Source organism: Pan troglodytes, chromosome 14 (assembly GCF_028858775.2).
Source record: "Pan troglodytes isolate AG18354 chromosome 14, NHGRI_mPanTro3-v2.0_pri, whole genome shotgun sequence".
Taxonomy (NCBI): domain Eukaryota; kingdom Metazoa; phylum Chordata; class Mammalia; order Primates; family Hominidae; genus Pan; species Pan troglodytes.
Genome location: NC_072412.2, coordinates 13,135,055 through 13,140,970, shown reverse-complemented (window position 1 = coordinate 13,140,970; position 5,916 = coordinate 13,135,055). Strand labels below are relative to the sequence as shown.

The window sequence follows — 5,916 nt, the reverse complement described above, 5'->3', positions numbered from 1 at the left end:
CATCAGACCCAAGGTGGACACCCAGTCCCCAGGTGGACAGTCAGGCCCCAAGCACACATCAGGCCTTAAGTGGACACCCAGGCCCCAGGTTGATATCCAGTTCCCAGGTGATCACCAAGCCCCAGGTAGACACCAGGCCGTAGGTGAGCAACAGGATGCAGTAGGTCATCAGGCCACAACTGGATACCAGTCCCCGGTGATCACAAGGCCCCAGTGGGACATAGATCTAAGGCAGACATCAGGCCCCAGGTGGACATACAGGTCTGAGGTGGAATTCACCCTGAGGGGGACATTCGGCCCCAGGTACGCATCAGGCCTCAGCTGAATAACCAGTCCCCAGGTGGACATTAACCCACAGGTCAACCACAGTCCCCAGGTTGATATCTGGTCCCCAGGTGGCTACTCAATCTGCAGGATAACATTAGGCCCCTGTAGGATCCCAGGCCCCAAGTGGATTCCTAGGCCCCTGGTGAACATCAGATGCAGGTGTCCAAGTAGGCCCTGGGTGGACATAACTGTGTACAGGTAAGGAGTTGTCCTGTGGGGAGGATGAGCAGTCAGCAGCCCACTGGGGTCCTGAGTAGGTCTTCTGGAAGGAGGAGGCTGAGGGGATGGAACCTTAAAGAAGCAACTTCACTTCCTTGGCAACAGACCGTAACAGAACTTAGAATTCTGGTAACCAGGCCAGGCACGGTGGCTCACACCTGTAATCTCAGCACTTTGGGAGGCTGAGGCAGGAGGATCATGAAACCAGGAGATCGAGACCAGCCTGAACAACATGGTAAAACCATATTTCTACTAAAAATACAAAAAGCAAACAAGGTCAGGAGATCAAGACCATCCTGGCTAACACAGTGAAATCCCGTCTCTACTAAAAATACAAAAATTAGCCGGGCGTAGTGGTGGGCGCCTATAGTCCCAGCTACTCGGGAGGCTGAGGCAGGAGAAAGGCATGAACCAAGGACATGGAGCTTGCAGTGAGCCCAGATCATGCCACTGCACTCCATCCAGCCTGGGTGACAGAGCGAGACTCTGTCTTAAAACAAACAAACAAACAAAAAACAAACACAAAACAACTAGCCAGGTGTTGTGGTGCGTGTCTCGTGCCTGTAATCCCAGCTACTCAGGAGACTGAGGCAGGATAATTGATTGAATCCAATAGGCGAAAGTTGCAGTGAGCCGAGATCATGCCACTGCACTCCACCCTGGCCAACAGAATGAGACAATGTCTCAAAAAAAAAAAAAAAAAGAATCCCGATAACCAGGCACCCACATCCTAGAGTTAGCCCCATAGCCAGCTCACTTGGTGGGAGATGCTCAAGAGAGCAAGATGTTCTTGTGCTGCATTCCCACATCTCAAGGCTCCTGCTTCAGGAATGGCAGGAGTGAGAGCCTTTCTTTTCCAACGATGCCCTTGTAGGCTCATCCCTCACCCCAGATGCCTCTGGCCATTTGACAGAAGGCCCCCTCAGGTACCACAGGACAGGAGTCACCAGGTAGACATCAGGCCCCAGATGGAGCTACCAGGCCAGGCCACACCAGTGATCCCACCAGGGCCACATCTGCACATTGTCCTTGTCCAGCTGGAGCCTCTGGAGCTCACTGAGACACAGGCACATGGTGAGGTCACCTGCAGTCTGGAAGTCTTTCCAGGGACAATGTTTTCAGGCTGAAATTCCTTTAAATTCAGTGAGGTTGTTTTCATGTTTGGAAATTTCAGTGGAAAGTGAGTGATATTGGTGACCTCTCTCCTTTTTCAGCTCCTGCCTCAGGTGCAGAAACACAGTTATTTCCAGTGCCAGCTGTTGAGCCAGTGCCAGCACCAGGGGCAGAGACCCTTCCAGGGACAGCGCTGGAGCTAAAGGAAGCTCCAGAGCCCTCCTGCCGCTGCCCTGGGACTGCACAGGACCAGCCCAGTGAGAAGCTGCCTGACTTCATGGCACCTCCTGTAGAGCCACCAGCCTCAGCCCTGGAGCTGAAAGTGTGGCTGAAGCTAGAGGTGGCAGAGAGGGGGTGACCAGCACAGCTCCAGCCAGCAGCTCCCACACTGCTCCCAGTCCTGGGCACAGTGGAAGCTATGGAGGCAGAGACCAGGGTGTGCAACCTGGGCTCCTCTGCCTCACTGGAGAGGGACTTCTCTCATTCAGCAGAGCAGCAGCCCTGCTGCTGAAGGCCCTGCTGCTACTGCTGCTGGGGGTGTTTGTTTGCCTGCCTGCAGGAGGTGCTGGAGAGCAAGAAAAGGAGCCTGTGAGCAGGGGTTCCAGCAGGTCCTCCTGCTCCCAGAGGTGACCTCCTCCTCCAGGAATGGAGGTTTGCCCTCAGCTGGGCATCTGGGCCATTTGCCTCTAATGTGCTGCCCAGGATGGCCTCTTCTTGACAGGTGGACAGGGGTTGAGGGGGCCAGGGGCATCTCCAAAGGAAGCTCTTAAACTCAGCAGCAGCACTCCAGAATCTCCATGCCTGCACCTGCCCAAGGATTTATTCATAGCTTAACTAAGAATTTCAAATTTCTACCATAACACTGAAATAAAGTTTGACTTTTTGAAACTTCCATGACTTCTTTCACTCCCTAATATTGTAGATGGTGTTTTTGAGGTGACGTTGAAAAACTCTGATAGTTGTGTGTTTTGTTGTGGTTCTTTGGGTGATTAAATTACCATCTGATCAAGTGATATTGAAAACCCTTCACGTATGGCTTTTAGAAGACTTTGACCTATTTTTGCTTGTGTTGACTCTCCCTCCAGCTTTGTGGAAAGAGGGATCATGTAGGTTCATTTCTCAGGCAGATCAGTCACCTTTTGCCGTCAAAGTTTTAGCATCCATTTTGAAAATTTGGTGTACAAGTTGATATTTTGGTGTTTTTAGCTAATCTGGGGTCAAAACAGAAAGCCATAGATGAGGAAGCTTATAAACAAATTTGTTTCTCTCAGTTCTGGAGATGGCAAAATTCAAGGTCAAGTGGTTAGCAGATTCTATGTCTGGTGTGGGCTTGCTTTGTGGTTCATAGCCATGTTTCTACCATGTCCTCACATGACAGAAGAGATGAGGGAGCTCTCTATGGTGCCTTCAATAGGGGCTACTAATCCCACTCATGTCGTCCCTGCCTTCATGATCTAATCATTCCCCAAGGCCCTACCTCCAAATATCATCACATAGGGAATTAGATTTCAACACTTGAATTTGAGGGGGACAATAACATTTGGTCTATAGCATCAGGTTACCAAGAGCCTTATGCATTCGGAGGAAATCCAAAATCTTCTATAAGTATTTGCTGGTCCCCTCTGGGCTTAGGGAAATCTTTAATTGCAGCTCTTGATTCAGCTTGGTCCAAGCTGAAATTCTACGTTTGCCTGAGTAACTTGTTCATGGGACAGAGGGAAGTATAGAGGCAACTGACCATTTGGAGTTTTAGGACAATTGATGGAAGAGGGCTTGGCATCTGGATGAGAAGTGGAGGGAGAATAGAACAAAGGCACAGAAGGAGAGAGCACAGTGAGAAAGGGGAAGAGGGACATCTGGACATAAGGGCCAACTGGAGGGCAGGGAAGGTAATTTTCCTTACATTTTAAACTCAGACCACATATCACATCAGAATCACCTGAGGGAGACGTTTTCAATGCATATTCCTGGGTTTCTTCTCTTAGAAATTTTTATTAAATCTTGAGTTGTGCTGAATTATCCATATTTATCATAAGAATTTTGGATAATTCTTACTTTGAGAGGCCCAGGCAGTGGATCACTTGAGGTCAGGAATTCAAAACCAGCCTGGCCAACATGGTGAAACCTCATCTCTACTAAAAATACAAAAATTAGCCAGGCATGGTGGTACATGCCTGTAGTCCCAGCTACTTGGGAGGCTGAGGCAGGAGAATCACTTGAATCAGGGAGGCAGAGATGACAGTGAGCTGAGATCACACCACTGCACTCCAGCCTGGGCAACAGTAAGACTCCAGCTCAAAAAAAAAAAAAAAAAAAAAAAAAAAAGAATTGTGGATAATTCTGATGCAATTAGAAAACAAAGCAGAGCTTGACAACCACTGGGTTGGGACGTATATCAGGAAGACATTTGATTATGTAAAATAACTGCAAAACAAACTGAAGGGGAATTATTTTAAAATGCTTGAATATAATTATATAATTCAACTCTTCCTATGTATGTAGTTTGACCACATATTTGATGTCTGCTATACTAAGATTGGAAATGTGTAGAAGTTTTTTTTAAAAATCAGGTAGAAGCACAGAAAAAAGGAGTTGGAGAGAAAAGAAAACTAGCTATTGTCTGGTAACAAGAGAAGAGAAGGGAAACGAAGTAGCATATTTTTGTTCATTGTTTGATGGCATCTAAATTATGATCCCAAATATTTTTTTCCTAAGAAATCCAATAATACAAGTATTCAGAGTGGAGTACCAACACTGATTTACTGGAAAGAGAAGTGTACTCTATTTTGCTGCATAATGTTGAGGGAGAGGGAAAGGAAAATTAGTTGAGTAAACAAGTAAGAGACTGGTCCTCAGGGAAGCTGTCTGCCTGAAAAATCACAACTACTGCACCTACAGATAAGCCCTGAACAGATAAGCATGCAGGGTCCAGCACAGATGCCTTCTGTTCTTTGTGTAATTGGCAAGCTCCCAGGAAAAATTTTCCTCTCTTTTTCAGGCATATACATGGTGGCCTCTGTGGGAACTTGCACAGGGAGGAGGGGGGCTTACCTAAAACAAACCCACAGTTATACAAACAAGAGAAGCCCACTTTGTGCTTGACTAGAGACATACCCACAGCTGGATATATAAAGGGAATTGTGCCGACAGTTTTATATATAGCTGAGAGGAGTTTCTTATAAAAGTTTTTGATTCAACTGTAAAAACGGCAATCCACTTGGACGCCCTTGTCTGCTGCAGAGAGCTTCCTCCTTTTGCTTATTAAACTTTCACTCCCACCTCACCCGTGTGCCCCGTTCCTTAATCATCTTGGTGGTGAGATGAAGAACGCCAGGTGATACCTCACAAGAGAGACTGCTACATTGTGGTGCATTGGCGAGACTGCAACTTTAAGAAGTGTGACTTTTATTGTTGCTGAATTATTTTATCTCCTACCCAATTGAAAATAAAGGATATAAAGTGCTTAGGTTGAACACAAGTCCTCTGCTCTAGGTAACATCTTCAGCAGCCACATTAGCAGAGGCATGGGTGGTAATGGTGGAGTAGATGTCTCTTTGTTTCTGAGGTGTCTGCTTATGTGTTAAACAAAATAGTATGCTATATATTTCATTAAGAAATCTGCTAAAAAATGAAGTAAAACAGGTTCATGTTCTTAAGAGGCACAGGATTTGCTACGGCAGCAAGACCAAAAGGCTTAAGTAACAAAAATGTGCATAGTAGTTACAAACATTTTCATCTAAACAAAACAATGTGAGCATCTGCATATGACAATAACTCATGCAAAAAATATTTTTAACTGAGATTGAAATCATTTTATACATAAGAAATATTATCACTGTATTCTCAGGTAATATATTGTTTTTATATAGATGTTATAAATAATAACTTATTTAAGTTATTCATCATTTATGCAACAAATAATTCTTTGGAATCTACAAAATGCTGGTTTTGTTCTAGGCACTGAATGTACAAATTGATTTAAAATATGTGTTCTTAGAGTGTGGTAGATTAAAAAATACAAAATAGGCCGGGCACAGTGGCTCACACCTGTAATCCCAGCACTTTGGGAGTCCAAGGTAGGTGGATCACCTGAGGTCAGGAGTTCGAGACCAGCCTGACCAACATGGTGAAACCCCATCTCTACTAAATATACAAAATTAGCCGAGGGTGGTGGCACAAGCCTGTAGTCCCAGCTACTCGGGAGGCAGAGGCAGGACAATCGCTTGGACCCGGGAGGTGGAGGTGGCAGTGAGCTGA

General features: G+C 45.9%; 1 pseudogene; it reads left to right on the top strand.

Annotated features, from left to right (window-relative positions):
* Positions 1-688: 688 nt before the first annotated feature.
* LOC129137879 (uncharacterized protein C2orf27A-like) lies at positions 689-2,547 on the top strand (annotated as a pseudogene).
* The last annotated feature ends 3,369 nt before the right edge of the window (positions 2,548-5,916 follow it).